General features: G+C 50.2%; 1 protein-coding gene across 1 annotated transcript in view; it reads left to right on the top strand.

Moving 5' to 3' along the window:
• TUB (TUB bipartite transcription factor) overlaps positions 1–17,071 on the top strand; it is a 193,205-nt gene that overhangs the window by 87,380 nt on the left and 88,754 nt on the right. The gene's annotated exons all lie outside the window — the stretch shown is intronic.

The raw sequence follows: 17,071 nt of genomic DNA, 5'->3' as shown, positions 1-17,071 counted from the left end.
CGGACCCACCATGGAACGATACAAAGCCATTATAGTACATACGTACATAAGTATTGCCATACTGGGAAAGACCAAAGGTCCATCAAGCCCAGCATCCTGTTTCCAACAGTGGCCAATCCAGATCACAAATACCTGGCAAGATCCCCAAAAAGTACAAAACATTTTATACTGCTTATCCCAGAAATAGTGGATTTTCCCCAAGTCCATTTAGTAACGGTCTATGGACTTTTCCTTTAGGAAGCCATCCAAACCTTTTTTAAACTCCGCTAAGCTAACCAATGGTGATCTTATTCACCATCCCTTTCCTAATATTTCCTAGCACCCTGTTTGCTTTTTTGGCCGCCACCGCACACTGAGCAGATGATTTCAGCATATTTTCTACAATGACACCCAGATCTTTTTCTTGAGCGCTGACACCCAAGGTGGACCCTAGCATCAGGTAACTATGATTCAGATTATTCTTTCCAATGTGCATCACCTTACATTTGTCCACATTAAATTTCATCTGCCATTTGCATGCCTAGTCTTTCAATTTCCTAATATCTTCCTGCAATATTTCACAGTCCGCACGTGTTTTAATAACCTTGAATAGTTTTGTATCATCCGCAAATTTGATCACCTCACTCGTCGTTCCGATTTCCATATCATTTATACAGATCCCTGTGGCACTCCACTATTCACTCTCCTACATTGAGAGAAACGACTATTTAACCCTACCCTCTGTTTTCTGTCCAATAACGAATTCCTAATCCACACCAGAAAGCCTCCTATCCCATGACTCTCAGGAATCTCTCATGAGGAACTTTATCAAAAGCTTTCTGAAAATCTAGATACACTACATCAACTGGCTCACCTTTATGCACATGTTTATTAACACCTTCAAAGAAATGAAGCAAGTGGGTGCGGCAAGATTTCCCTCAGCTGAACCCATGCTGACTCTGTCCCATTAAGCCATGTTTATCTACGTATTCTATAATTTTATTCTTTATAATAGTTTCCACTATTTTGCCCGGCATTGACGTCAGGCTTACCGGTCTATAATTTCCCAGATCACCCCTAGAACCCTTTTTAAAAATCGGCGTCACATTGGCTATCCTTCAATTTTCAGGTACTATGGACGATTTTAATGACAGGTTACATATTACTAACAGCAGATCAGCAATTTCATGCTTGAGTTCTTTGAGTACCCTTGAATGTATGCCATCCAGTCCAGGTGATTTACTATTCTTTAATTTGTCAATTTGGCTCAGTACATCTTCCAGGTTCACCAATCTTTTTTTCAATTTTTCCACATCATCACCCTTGAAAACCATTTCCGGTACAGGCAGATCTCTTATATCTTCTTCCGTAAAGACATAAGCAAAGAATTCATTCAGTTTCTCCACTATGGCCTTGTACTCCCGAAGCGTCCCTTTTGATCTAATGGACCCACAGATTCCCTCACAGCCTTTCTACTTCTGATGTACCTGAAAAAGTTGTTACTGTGAGTTTTAACTTCTGCGGCAAGTTTCTCTTCATGTTCTGTTTTACCTTTCTTTATTAATGCTTTGCATCTGATTTGCCAGTGCTTATGTTGCTTCTTATTTTCTTCATTTGGGTCCTTTTTCCATACTTTGAAGGACAATCTTTTGGCTGTAATGGCCTCTTTTACTTCACCTTTTAACCATGCTGGCTGACGTTTTCTCTTCTTTCCACCTTTGCAAATACGTGGAATGCATCTGGACTGGGCTTCCAAGATAGTATTTTTGAATAACGTCCATGCCTGATTGAATGTCCTAACCTTTGCAGCTAATCCTTTTAGTTTCTTTTTAACCATTTTCCTCCTTTTATTATAGTCACCCTTTCGAAAATTAAATGCAGCTACAGTAGATTTCTTTTGTGGGTTCATTCCAGATAGTAGCTCAAACTTAATTATGTTATGATCACTGTTACCCAGGGGACCCAACACCGCCACCTCTCGCACCATGCCTTGCATGCCAACAAGTACCAGATCCAAAATGGCTCCCCGTCTCGTCGGTTCCTGGACCAGCTGGTCCAAGAAGCAGTCATTTATTACATCTAGAAATTTTATCTCCTTGTCATTCCCTGATGTAACATTTATCCAGTCAATATCAGGGTAATTGAGATCACCCATTATTATAGCATTGCCCAATTTGCCAGCTTTCCTAATCTCTGTAAACATTTCTTCATCCGTCTGTACGTTCTGTCCCAGTGGATGGTAGTACAACCTTACAAGAATACTTCTTCCCTTCACACATGGAATTTCTATCCATAATGATTCCATGCTGCTATCTGTGTCATGTGGAATGTTTATTTTATTTGACTCAGTTCCTTCTTTAGCGCAACCCCCCCCCCCCCCCCCCCAATTTGATCTTCTCTATCATTGTGATACAATTTGTACCCTGTTAATGCAGTGTCCCATTGATTGTCCTCTTTCCACCAAGTCTCTGAGATGCCTTTTATATCTACCTGATCATTTAGTGCTATATATTCTAACTCTCCCATCTTATTTTTTAGGCTTCTAGCATTTCTATACAGGCATTTCAAATTGTGTTTTTTACTTTCTCCGAGGACAAACAGGTTGCTTGTTCTCACTGATGGGTGACGTCCATGGCAGCCCCTCTAATCGGAAACTTCACTAGCAAAGGCCTTTGCTAGTCCTTGCGCGTCCATGCGTACCGCGCATGCGCGGCCGTTTTCCCGCCCGAACCGGCTCGTGTTCATCAGTCTTCTTTTGTCCGCGCTCGGGACGGTCGTGTTTTGCGCCGTTTCGCGCCCCTCAAAGTTGACCCTCGCACGTCTTCGCGATTTCGCTAAAAAAAAAAAAAAGAAAAGACCTCGGTCTTGTCCCTTCCCGTGTGTCAAAGTTTGTTTCCCCAACGTAAGTTTCCTTTCGCTTTCAGGGTAGGCCTTTTTTGTGGCCTCGGTACGGGTTTTTTCTCTCTCCCTTATTTTTGGTGCCCTTCGTCGCCATCGCTCATTTTGATTTCGCCGGCGTGATTTTTCCGCCCATGTCATCGAAGTCTCCCAGCGGCTTCAAGAAGTGCACCCAGTGCGCCCGGGTAATCTTGCTCACTGATAGGCACGCGTCGTGTCTTCAGTGTCTGGGGGCTGGGCACCACCCGCAGGCCTGCAGTCTTTGTGCTCTTTTACAGAAGAGGACTCAGGTTGCGAGATTGGCCCAGTGGAACGTGTTGTTCTCAGGCTCTTCGTCGACAACAGCACCGGAGGCATCGAGTGCATCGACGTCGGCAGCATCAAGACCTTCGACCTCGGCATCGACTGCATCGAGGTATCGACCCTCTGCATCGTCGGTACCGAGACATCAGAAGGCTGCGTCGGCGTCGGTGGTACCGGGACCTCCGCTGTTGCTGATGTCGTCGGACGGTGGTGCTTCGACTGGAGTGCAGGTGAGGGCTGTCCATTCCCCTGCTGGTGGCGGTGAGCCTTCGGGTGGGCCTCCTCCTACCCTGAGGGCTCCTGCGGTACAGCCCCCCCGAGACCGACCTTCTTCGGCCTCGGCCCCGAGGAAGAGACGGCTGGATTCTACGTCCTCCTCGTCGGTACCGGGAAGCTCTGGTGACATGCTTCGTTTGAAGAAATCAAAGAAGCATCGACACCGGTCACCTTCCCACATCGGTACCGAGAGCTCTGGGTCGCCGATGGAGTCGGCACCCAGTAGGCATCGGCACCGGGAGGACCGCTCACCCTCTGTTCAGGAGGTGTCGATGCGCTCCACCTTGGACAGCCCGGAACAGCCTCCACGCCTGGAACAGACTCTGACCTCAACGCCTGCATCGGCTTCCATGTCTTTCTCCACAGCCGCTCTGCACGAGATTCTCCGGGCCGTTCTCCTGGAGATCCTGGGAGAGCTGTTGCGCCCTTCCCCTCCGGTACCGGGGGTGCTTGCGCCTCTGGTACCGTCGAGTGAGGCGCCGGCTGGCCCCTTGCCCGGGGTGAGGTCTCTGACATCGGTACCGCTTGCGGTATCGACTGCGGCCGCCTCCCAGGAAGGCTCCCCGACGACGTCGGCGGAGGGGAGCTTCGCCGGTGCTGGCGAGGGAGTCTACCTCTCGACGATCCCACCGTGGCCGTGTTTCCACGGAGTCGAGTCGGGCACGGCTTCAGACACAGGTTCATGAACTTGTGTCTGATACCGATGGTGAGGCCTAGTGGGAGGAAGAGGAGGACATCAGATATTTCTCTGACGAGGAGTCTGATGGCCTTCCTTCTGATCCCACTCCTCCCCTGAGAGGCAGCTTTCTCTTCCCGAGAGTCTGTCTTTTGCAGCCTTTGTCCGGGAGATGTCTGCAGCCATCCCCTTCCCGGTGGTCATGGAGGATGAGCCCAGAGCTGAAATGTTTGAGCTCTTGGACTATCCTTCTCCACCTAAGAAAGCGTCCACAGTACCCATGCATCATGTCCTAAAAAAGACATTGCTGGCGAACTGGACCAAGCCTTTAACTAATCCCCACATTCCCAAGAAGATCGAGTCCCAGTACCGGATCCATGGGGACCCAGAGCTGATGCGCACTCAGTTGCCTCACGACTCTGGTGTGGTGGATCTGGCCCTAAAGAAGGCTAAGAGTTCTAGGGAGCATGCTTCGGCGCGCCCGGGCAAGGACTCTAGAACCTTAGACTCCTTTGGGAGGAAGGCCTACCATTCTTCTATGCTCGTGGTCAAAATTCAGTCTTACCAGCTCTACACGAGCATCCATATGCGGAACAATGTGCGGCAGTTGGCGGGCTTGGTGGACAAGCTCCCTCCTGAGCAAGCCAAGCCATTTCAGGAGGTGGTCAGGCAGCTGAAGGCGTGCAGAAAATTCCTGGCCAGAGAGGTATATGATACCTTTGATGTTGCGTCCAGGGCCGCTGCTCAAGGTGTGGTGATGCGCAGACTCTCATGGCTGCGTGCCTCCGACCTGGAAAATAGGATCCAGCAGCGGATTGCGGACTCCCCTTGCTGAGCGGACAACAGTTTTGGAGAGAAAGTCGAACAGGTGGTAGAGCAGCTCCACCAGCGGGATACCGCTTTCGACAAGTTCTCCCGCCGGCAGCCTTCAGCATCTACCTCCTCAGGTAGACATTTTTATGGGGGAAGGAAGACTGTTCCCTACTCTTCTGGTAAGCGTAGGTACAATCCTCCTTCTCGACAGCCTGCGGCCCAGGCTAAGCCCCAGCGCGCTCGCTCTTGTCAGCAGTGTGCGCCTCAGCAAGGCCCCACGGCTCCCCAGCAAAAGCAGGGGGCGAGCTTTTGACTGGCTCCAGCAGAGCATAGCCGGCATCAACGTATCAGTGCCGGGCGATCTGCCGGTCGGGGGGAGGTTGAATGTTTTTCACCAAAGGTGGCCTCTCATAACCTCCAACCGTTGGGTTCTTCAAATAGTCTGGCAAGGATACACCCTCAATTTGGCCTCGAAACCTCCAAATTGCCCACCGGGAGCTCAATCCTATAGCTTCCAGCACAAGCAGGTACTTGCAGAGGAACTCTCCGCCCTTCTCAGCGCCAGTGCGGTCGAGCCTGTGCAATCCGGGCAAGAAGGGCTGGGATTCTATTCCAGGTACTTCCTTGTGGAAAAGAAAACAGGGGGGATGCGTCCCATCCTAGACCTAAGGGCCCTGAACAAATATCTGGTCAAGGAAAAGTTCAGGATGCTTTCCCTGGGCACCCTTCTTCCCATGATTCAGGAAAACGACTGGCTATGCTCTTTGGACTTGAAGGACGCCTACACGCACATCCCGATACTGCCAGCTCACAGGCAGTATCTGCGATTTCAGCTGGGCACACGTCACTTCCAGTACTGTGTGCTACACTTTGGGCTCGCCTCTGCGCTCAGAGTGTTCACGAAGTGCTTGGCTGTAGTAGCAGCGGCGCTTCGCAGGCTGGGAGTACACGTGTTCCCCTATCTCGACGATTGGCTGGTGAAGAACACATCCGAGGCAGGAGCTCTACAGTCCATGCAGATGACTATTCGCCTCCTGGAGCTACTGGGGTTTGTGATAAATTATCCCATCTTCTCCCAGTACAGAGACTCGAATTCATAGGAGCTCTGCTGGATTCTCGGACGGCTCATGCTTATCTCCCAGAGATGAGAGCCAACAACTTGTTGTCCCTCGTCTCTCGGGTGCGAGCGTCCCAGCAGATCACAGCTCGGCAGATGTTGAGATTGCTGGGCCACATGGCCTCCACAGTTCATGTGACTCCCATGGCCCGCCTTCACATGCGATCTGCTCAATGGACCCTAGCTTCCCAGTGGTTTCAGGCTGCTGGGGATCTAGAAGACGTGATCCACCTGTCCACGAGTTTTCTCAAATCCCTGTATTGGTGGACGATTTGGTCCAATTTGACTCTGGGACGTCCTTTCCAAATTCCTCAGCCACAAAAAATGCTGACTACGGATGCGTCTCTGCTGGGGTGAGGAGCTCATGTCGATGGGCTTCACACCCAGGGAAGCTGGTCCCTCCAGGAACGCGATCTGCAGATCAATCTCCTGGAGTTACGAGTGGTCTGGAACGCTCTGAAGGCTTTCAGAGATCGGCTATCCCACCAAATTATCCAAATTCAGACAGACAACCAGGTTGCCATGTATTACATCAACAAGCAGGGGGGCACCGGATCTCGCCCCCTGTGTCAGGAAGCCATCAGCATGTGGCTGTGGGCTCGTCATCACGGCATGTTGCTCCAAGCCACATATCTGGCAGGTGTAAACAACAGTCTGGCTGACGGGTTGAGCAGGATTATGCAACCTCACGAGTGGTCGCTCAACTCCAGAGTAGTGCGCATGATCTTCCAGGTGTGGGGCACCCCCTTGGTAGATCTCTTTGCATCTCGAGCCAACCACAAAGTCCCTCAGTTCTGTTCCAGACTTCAGGCTCACGGCAGACTGGCATCGGATGCCTTCCTCCTGGACTGGGGGGAAGGTCTGCTGTATGCTTATCCTCCCATACCTCTGGTGGGGAAGACTTTGTTGAAACTCAAGCAAGACCGAGGCACCATGATTCTGATTGCTCCGTTTTGGCCGCGTCAGATCTGGTTCCCTCTTCTTCTGGAGTTGTCCTCCGAAGAACCGTGGAGATTGGAGTGTTTTCCGACCCTCATCACACAGGACGAAGGGGCGCTTCTGCATCCCAACCTCCAGTCTCTGGCTCTCACGGCCTGGATGTTGAGAGCCTAGACTTTGCCTCTTTGGGTCTGTCAGAGGGTGTCTCCCGTATCTTGCTTGCTTCCAGGAAAGATTCCACTTAGAGGAGTTACTTCTTTTTATGGAGGAGGTTTGCCGTCTGGTGTGACAGCAAGGCCCTAGATCCTCGCTCTTGTCCTACACAGACCCTGCTTGACTACCTTCTGCACTTGTCGGAGTCTGGTCTCAAGACCAACTCTGTAAGGGTTCACCTTAGTGCAATCAGTTATACCATTACCATGTGGAAGGTAAACCGATCTCAGGACAGCCTTTAGTTGTTCGCTTCATGAGAGGTTTGCTTTTGTCAAAGCCCTCCGTCAAACCTCCTACAGTGTCATGGGATCTCAATGTCGTTCTCACCCAGCTGATGAAACCTCCTTTTGAGCCACTGAACTCCTGCCATCTGAAGTACTTGACTTGGAAGGTCATTTTCTTGGTGGCAGTTACTTCAGCTCATAGAGTCAGTGAGCTTCAGGCCCTGGTAGCCCAGGCCCCTTACACCAAATTTCATCATAATAGAGTAGTCCTCCGCACTCACCCTAAGTTCTTACCAAAGGTAGTGTCGGAGTTCCATCTGAACCAGTCAATTGTCTTGCCAACATTTTTTCCCCGTCCTCATTCCTGCCCTGCTGAACGTCAGCTGCACACATTGGACTGCAAAAGAGCATTGGCCTTCTATCTGGAGTGGACACAGCCCAACAGACAGTCCGCCCAATTGTTTGTTTCATTTGATCCCAACAGGAGGGGAGTGGCTGTGGGGAAACGCACCATATCCAATTGGCTAGCAGATTGCATTTCCTTCACTTACGCCCAGGCTGGGCTGGCTCTTGAGGGTCATGTCACGGCTCACAATGTCAGAGCCATGGCTGCGTCAGTGGCCCACTTGAAGTCAGCCACTATTGAAGAGATCTGCAAAGCTGCAACGTGGTCATCTGTCCACACATTCACATCTCATTACTGCCTGCAACAGGATACCCGACGCGACAGTCGGTTCGGGCAGTCAGTGCTTCAGAATCTGTTCGGGGTTTAGAATCCAACTCCACCCCCCTAGGCCCATGTTTTATTCTGTTCCAGGCTACACTCTCTGTTAGTTGGATAAGTTTTTAGGTCAATCTCAGTTATGTCCTCACTGTTGCGAGGCCCAATTGACCATGTTTGTTGTTTTGAGTGAGCCTGGGGGCTAGGGATACCCCATCAGTGAGAACAAGCAGCCTGCGTGTCCTCGGAGAAAGCGAATGCTACATACCAGTAGAAGGTATTCTCCGAGGACAGCAGGCTGATTGTTCTCACAAATCCGCCCGCCTCCCCTTTGGAGTTGTGTCTACCCTTGTCTTTGTTTTGCTACATACGGGACTGACGAACACGAGCCGGTTCGGGCGGGAAGACGGCTGCGCATGCGCGGTGCGCATGGACGCGCGAGGACTAGCAAAGGCCTTTGTTAGTGAAGTTTCCGATTGGAGGGGCTGCCGTGGACGTCACCCATCAGTGAGAACAATCAGCCTGCTGTCCTCGGAGAATACCTTCTACAGCAAGGGCGTAGCCAGACATCAGATTTTTGGGTGGGCCTAGGCAAGAAGTGGGTGTGCACCAAGTGTTCTCCCCCACCACCACCACCCAAAAAATATCTCAGCTGGCGGGAAAACGCTTCTTTCCACCTTGGCAGTCTGCAGCAGGGATGCGCTGAAAACTGAGTATGCGCAGGTGCCAGTATCGTGGAGAGTAGCATTTTCATTACCATCAGGGGAAGTCTTCAGCTGGTGGAGCTTGAGATCCCCATCAGCTACCACTAAACGTGTGCTACTATTGGGTGGGCCTAAGCCCTAAGTGGGAGGGCCCTAGCCCACCCAAGCCCACCTGTGGCTACGCCACTGTTCTACAGGTATGTAGCATTCGCTTTGATCTACAAGCTACTTAGAAGTTGAAGGGGATAATGTGCATCCTTTATCCTGCTCTCTCATTAAGCACACCTGGCTTACTGTAAGCAATGTTGAAACCTCTCTACTGGAATTCCCTAAATGTCCTGTTCCAATAGTATCCTTCAAGGATACTCCACACTGAACCATGCGCTTCTGGGCAACTATTGGCTTCCCCCCCCCCCCCCCCCCCCCCCCCATTCTAGTTTAATAGCCAGGGCTTTTTTTTGTGCTGGTACGGCTTACCGGCACCTTTTTTCAGTGGCATAGCTAGGTGGGGCGAAACAGCTGTTTAGAAAAAATGGTGCCTATGTGCCTCGTGCCAATAAATATTTTTTTCTGCTCCCTCCCTCCCGAGTCTTAATCTGTTCCAGTCTCTTCTGCCCGTCTCTCCCGTCCGCGTGGTCACTGTTTACTTCCCTGAAGCCCTTCTCCCTCCTGTGCAGCACCGGTGATTCACAGTCAGCCTTCTGCCAGCATCGGGGCCTCTCTCTCCTCAGGCACGTCTCACCTCTGCGGAAAACAGGAAGTTGTAATAGAGTAGGCGGGACGCGCCTGAGGAGAGGCCCCGACGCTGGCAGAAGGTTGACTGTGAATCGCTGGTGCTGCGCAGGAAGGAGAAGGCTTCAGGTAAGTAAACAGTGACCACGCAGACGGGAGAGACGGGCAGAAGAGGTGAAAGATGCAACGCTCGGGGGGGAGGGGGGGCTGGAGAAGGGAGAAAGCTGCCCAGGGAGGTTTAATTGTCCGGAGTGGAAGTGAGCCTATCTAGTCCACTTTAACAAGGGAGCCAATTTGGGTAATCTAGCTCCACTTGCCCCCCCCCCCCCCCCCCCCGGCTGTCATTGCCGTTCAGTTCAAAGCATACAAACTTATGATCTGCTACATACACATTGTTCTTTATTGTTGGAGAGGGCAGGGGAGAGGGGAGACATGCTGAACATGGATGGGTGGGGAGGACAGGGGAGAGAGGAGAATCGCTGGACATGGAAAAGAGGAGAATCGCGGGACATGGAGGGGGAGGGCAGGGAAGAGAGAATTGCTGGACATGGAGGGGAGGGCAGGGGAGAGAGGAGAATTGCTGGACATGGATGGGAGGGGAGGGCAGGGGAGAGAGGAGAATCGCTGGACATGGATGGGAGGGGAGGGCAGGGGAGAGAGGAGAATTGCTGGACAGGGATGGGAGGGGAGGTTGGCGGGGAGAGAGGAGAAATGCTGGACTTGGGTGGAAGAGAGGGGAGAGAAAATTATTGCTTTATATGGATACAGGGGAGGGAAGAGAGGAGAAATGCTGGACATGGATGGAGGGGAGGAGAGAGGAGAAGTGCTGGACATGGATGGAGGGTGGAAAGAAAAAAGAAGATGCACATGGGTGGAGATGAGGGAAAGGGAAGAAAGGAGAAAACCTGCACATGGATGGAGAAAATAGGCAAAAGCTGGATCCACGTTATACCTCCTCCAGTCAATTCCATGGAGGAGGACCCAGCTTTTACTGATGGATGTATGGCAAGAAATGAAGACGAAAGGAGGAAAGTAAAGAAATAAATGGAAAGAAAGCTCTGGAAACGGAGTTAAGGGACCAGATAGAGAGCAGCAGAATCAGAGACTGGGATGGATAGAAAAACAAAGTCAAAACACAAAAAAGGCGGAAGATAAACCAAAACAGACCAAAAACAAGGGAGTAAGAGCGCCAGAAAAACAAAGTCACCAGACAACAAAGGTAGAAAAAATCATTTTATTTTCATTTTAGTGTTTGAAATATGTCCAATTTGAGAATTTACATCTGCTGTCTTATTTTGCACTGCGTATACTGGAGCTGTAGCAGCTTACAGAAATTATTTCTGATGAAAAAAATCAAGTTATTTTTTTCTCCTATACTAGTATAATATTTTCAATGATGTCTGTTTATATGCGCCATAGCTGGTATAAGGGGTGTGGCTAATGTGGGTGTGGCTATCATAGAGGTGGGGCCATATGTGGTGACCCCACCCATAATGAGTACCAGCACCTTTTTTCTACAAAAAAAAGCACTGTTAATAGCTATTCTATCTCCTTTTTAAAAGTTAGCACCAGCAGCCTGGTTCCATCTCAGTTAAGGTAGAGCCCATCCTTTTGAAACAGTCTCCCCCTTTCCCAGAACGTCGCCTAGTTCATAACAAATCTAAATCCCTCACCCCTGCACCATCGTCTCAACAACGCATTGAGACTTCAGAGCTCTGCCTGCCTTTTGCGACCTGCACGCGAAATGGGGAGCATCTCTGAAAATGCGACCCTGGAGGATCTGGACCATGCAAAATGGGGCTTTAAACATATAGGTAAAACTTTAAGCCTATAAGTGCCTTCCAGCCTGCTGCGAGAGCGTGAGACCAGCAGTTGTTTTTTTTCCGCAGTGAGGAGACGATGTGTTTATTCCCATTCCTCACAGCTGGTTCAGCCTTTGGTCTTTTTGTGCCTTCCTTTTTGTTTTTGTACCTCTCTTTGGGTTTCTTTTCATTTTATTCCTTCCCCATAATTTTTTACAGAACTGTTTGCCTTTTTTTAAAAGTTTTCTTTATTTTACCACGCTCACTAGGTCACGTTTAGGCCTAAGCTCCAGTCAGGTTTTTCCTCTTCCTTTTCCTGGTACTGTGTCCATTTTAGCACCTTTGAGTCTTTTGATTTGGCCACTGTGAGAATATAAGGCCTGCTGTCCTCAGATAATACTTGCTACAGGTAAGTATCTTTGCTATATATTTATGCAATTTTTCATAATTAAGGGCTCCTTTTACAAAATTGCTCTACCAATTAGCAGCCAGCTAAATGTGGAGAAGCCCATTCTATTCTCAGGTTCTTCTTCACATTCAGCATGCTGCTATGGTAGCGCAGCTTTGTGAAAGAAGCCCAAAGTCTATAAGAGCAGTTTGTTCAAATATCTACCTAAGGACAAGATACCCTTTTGGTAATGCTTTGGTTTTTTTTAATCTTATATTGTATTTTGTATCAAAATATGTTATGTTTATTGGGAGCAATTTTCAAACTATCCAGTTGCACCAGTTTTCAAAATGGAAGTAGGTGTATTCTTGCTTTGCAACTTGCTACCGATACAAAATACCCACAGACATTTACACTATTCTTGGGTGCCATTACCTCACTAATAGACCTCTGGGTAAGTCCTAGCATTGGGGAAGGGTGGAGATCGAGGGTGGGGTGTTTATGTTGGGAGATGGAGTTTTTATCAAAGGGAATAAGGTTTTTATGTTGGCCTCAAATGTCTTCACAGGTGACCTTGGGGTGTGAAGTTGGTGATGGGGAGGTTTGGGGTTTATTTTGGGGTGATCGGGATTCTGCACCGGGTCAAGGTTTATGTGCTGGGCATAGATCCTTGAGTCTGGGGGGTGTTAGGACTTGAATTTGGGGAATTGCTCTTTCTCCGAGGACAAGCAGTGGGTGACGTCCACGGCAGCCCCAGGTCCGGAAACTCTACCTAGCAACAAAGGTTGCTAAAAGTCTTTGAGCGCAGGGGTGCGCGGCCATCTTCCCGCCCGTCATGCGAGAGTCCCGCTTCAGTCTTCTTTTTTCCGCGGTCAAGAGCGGCTGTTTACAGTGGTTCTGTTCCCCAGAAAAAGAAGAGCCTTCACTTAGCCGGCTTTTTCGCTGATTTCTTCGTTTTTTGTTCGTGTGCGGCTTGCGTTTGAGATGTTCCGGTTTTCTTAAAAAAAAAAAAGGTTTCCTTTATTTTCCTTAGTTTATCCCTCAAGTAAGTTTCCTTTCATCTATGTGTGCGGCCATTTTGGCTGCCCGTACGGGTTTTTCCCTTTTTTGTGCCCTTCTTTTGGCACCATCGCGAGTTTTGATTTCGCCACTGCTATTTTTCCATCGATGACATCGAGGATCGCCAGTGGCTTCAAGAAGTGCACTCAGTGCAACCGGGCAATTTCAGGCACCGACCCTCACGCATGTTGTATCAAGTGCCTTGGGGCTGAACATCGCCCCGACGCTTGTAAGTTGTGTCTTAGCCTTAAAAAGCGGACACAAGCGTCGAGACAAGCTCAACGGGAACGCCTGTTTGGAGCTTTGCCTGGTACTTCGGTGTCAACGTTGATAGCGGTACCGAGGTCGGTGGCGATGTCGATGTCGGCACCGGAGAGTGCATCGACTTCAGGAGCACAGGTAATGGCTGTCCAGAGACCATCACACGCTGGCAGCAGTGAGCCATCGAGTGGGTCTCCACCTGCCTCGAGGGCTCCTGTGGTACAGACCCATCAGGACCGACCCCTTTTGGACCTGACCCCGAGGAGGCGTGTGGATTCCATGTCCTCCTCGTCGGTACCGAGGGGTACCGGTGACGTGCCTCGTGCTCCTTCTCGTCACGGTACTGAGAGCTCCGGGGCGTCGAGAGAATCGGCACCCATGAAGCGTAGACGCCGGGAGGACCGCTCATCCTCCATACAGGAGGTGTTGATGCGCCGGTCTCCGGACAGCCTGGTACTGCCTTCTCGTCCTCGGCAGATTCTGGCCTCGACTCCTGCACCGATTCCACAGCCTTTCTCGACAGACACTCTTGATGAGCGCCTCCGAGCCATTCCAGGGATCCTGGAAGGGTTGATGCGACCGTCTGTTCCGGTACCGGGGGTGCTTGCACCTACGGTACCGTCGATAGATGCGGCGGCTGGCTCCCCTCCTGTGGTGAGACCTTCGACGTCGGTGCCGCTTGCGGCATCGGCCTCGGCTGCCACCCAAGTTGACTCTCCATCGACATCGATGGAGGGTGCTTCATCGCCGCCGGCACGGGAGTCAACTTCTCGGCATCGCCATTGAGGACATAGCTCCTCGGCGTTGAGACGGGCTCCGCTTCGAACTGCAGTCAGAGAACTCCTGTCCGATACCGAAGGAGAGGCCTCGTGGGAGGCAGAGGCAGACCCAAGATATTTCTCTTCTGAGGAGTCTTGTGGCCTTCCCTCTGACCCTACTCCTTTGCCAGAGAGAAAGCTTTCTCCCCTGGAGAGTTTGTCTTTTTCATCCTTTGTGCAGGAAATGTCTACGGCCATTCCTTTCCCGGTAGTAACTAAAGATGAGCCCAGGGCTGAGATGTTCGAGGTCCTGGACTATTCCTCGCCACCTAAGGAGTCATCCACTGTTCCTCTACATAATGTCCTCAAACAGACATTGTTAAGGAACTGGATGAAACCATTATCTAACCCCACCATTCCTAAGAAGGTTGAGTGAGGGCCCAGTTGCCTCATGACTCTGGGGTTGTGGATTCCGCTCTCAAGAGAGCCAAAAGTATGAGAGATTTCGCCTCGGCGCCCCCGGAACGGGAAGCTCGGACTTTGGACTCCTTTGGGAGGAAGGCCTACCAGTCCTCTATGCTTATCTCCACAATTCAGCCTTACCAGCTCTACACGAGCATTCATTTGCGGAACAGTGTGAAGCAACTGGCGGACTTGGTCGATCAGCTCCCTTCGGAGCAGGCCAAGCCTTTTCAGGAGGTGGTCAGGCAGCTGAAGGCGTGTCGTAAATTCCTGTCCCGGGGTACTTATGATTCTTTTGATATGGCGTCCAGAGCCGCTGCTCAGGGTATAGTGATGCGCAGACTCTCATGGTTGCTTGCCTCTGACCTCAACAATCGGGTCCAGCAGCGGCTTGTGGATGTTCTTTGCTGGGGGGATAATATTTTCGGCGAGAAAGTAGAACAGGTGGTAGAGCAGCTCCACCAGCGGGAAACCGCATTCGACAAACTCTCCCACTGGGCGCCTTCAGCATCTACCTCATCTGGTAGACATTTTTACGGGGGAAGGAGGAATGCTCCCTATGCTTACAATAAACGTAGGTACAATCCATCTTCCCACCAGCCTGCTCAAGCTCAACCCCAGCGAGCTCGTTCACGTCAACAGCGTGCGCCTAGACAGGCCCCTGCAGCTCCCCAGCAAAAGCAATTGACTGGCTTTTGACTGGCTCCAGGTGAGCATAGCCGCAATAAAAGTGTTCGTGCTGGACGATCTACCGGTCGGGGGGAGGTTAAAAAAATTTTTCACCAGGTCACGTGATGCAGTGAGCGGCGGTGGATGTGTGTTACATCGCTAGCGCCGGAGCCTGCATCTAACCCGAATTTTGCAGCGCTCTCCCCCCTCGTAAGAAGCACATAACGAAGCATCAGCTTAACAAGAGTGTATGGACAAATTTTTGGCACAACAGAAAATGTCGGTGGCCACGAAAACGACGAAGCGTAAAGATGAAAGGCTCCGAGGAGCAGAAAACAAAATGGCACCAACCTCACTGCCTGTGTCCCCACCCCAGGCAGCAGCAGATTCAATGGTGACAGAACTCACCGAAGCAGTCGTGTGAGCGTTGGATGCATGCTTCAATCAACTGTCGGAGCAGCTCACGGGGATCACAGCCCTCACCTCCGAGTTGACCCGCCGTACTGGCGAACTGGAAACGCGTGTTTCGGAGGTTGAGGATATACAACACGAGCACGTGGAGAATATAGAGAAGCTGGAACGACTGACTATGGAATATCAATTGAAGCTGGACGACATAGAGAACCGCGCAAGAAAGGAGAAATTACGGTTCATAGGCTTCCCAGAGTCCCTTGCAGACAGACAAATTAAAGCTACTCTGAAGACCTGGCTGCAGGCGTGTTTTCCAGAGGCAGGCGAAGGAGGTAGGATACACCTGGACAGAGCCCACAGGATAGGCCAAAAGCAGCCTAGAGACACCAGGCCCAGAGTGATTATAGCCAAGTTTCTTCGCTACTCACAGAAGGCAGCGGTGCTCCGACTCTACAAAAATAACAAGGAAGAAGCAAGATATGAAGGAGGTACCATTAAAATATTTCAGGACTATTCAGCTCCACTGATTACAAGGAGACGCGCATTCACACCAGCATGTGCACGATTAGTGGAGAAAAAGCACAGATTTACACTGCAATACCCGACTACACTGAGGATACAAACGAGTAATGGATGAAAATCGTTTATATCCCCGGAACCAGCTCTGGAGACTGGAGTGGATAAATTCCTCTCTGGGGTGAAGTGACTGAGAGGTGAAGTAACGAGGTCCAGTGTAAACCAGTGCTTCAAGGGACATACAGCGAAGAAGATCGCCATAGTATGGACAATGATAGTAAAAGATGGAAGAGGATTTTTGGCACTGCGCATAAGTAAGATAAATCATACACAGAACTTTGAGTAGACTGAAAATTGTTAAGGGGGGAAGAGGGGAAACTAATGTATTGTTATCCGGGTTGGAGGCTGGTTTCCGGGTGCATTAAACGGACCTGCTTGCCAGTTTATAGGGCATGCCGGAGAAGGTAAAGGTGAGAGGGGGGCATAGAAGGGAGATGGGGGGGATAGGGAGGGGGTGGGAAAGGGTAGGCAGTCTTCACCAGGTATAACAGAACAATACAAAGTGGAATGTATAAATTTAGCCAACAAAAGAGAGGATTCAAAATCGAAGGGTGAAGAGTTAAGGCTGGGAGACCCAGATCCTTGGACACTGCTAGAATTTTTGCCCTCGCCCCCGGTACAGGGAACAATGGTTAAGCCCCCTGCGATACGCTTGGTATCTTGGAATGTAGCCGAGATAACTTCCCCGGTGAAGCAGGCCAAGATATTAGCTTATGTAAAAAAACACGCAACGTCAATTGCATGCATACAGGGGACCAAACTAACTGAGGTGGAGCATCAGAAACTGAGACAACAATGGGTGGGAGATTGTCATTTCTCATCGGTGGAGGGTCGCAAGGGGGGAGTGGCAATTCTCATAAAGAGTGGCCTACCAGGAGTATCGCGTACGGTAGAAAAGGATAAGGCGGGAAGGTACATTTTGGTTCATTTGAACTACATGAGGCAGGAATACTATCTGTGTGGTATATATGGGCCCAACATACAAGACCCTAATTTATTTCCCACACTAGTCAGATTAGGACTAAAATATGACTCAGCCCCGTGGATAATAATGGGAGATTTTAACCAGGTTTTAGACCCCGGACTAGAT

Source organism: Microcaecilia unicolor, chromosome 4, assembly GCF_901765095.1.
Source record: "Microcaecilia unicolor chromosome 4, aMicUni1.1, whole genome shotgun sequence".
Classification (NCBI taxonomy): Eukaryota; Metazoa; Chordata; class Amphibia; order Gymnophiona; family Siphonopidae; genus Microcaecilia; species Microcaecilia unicolor.
This window is presented reverse-complemented; position numbering and strand designations above follow the sequence as displayed.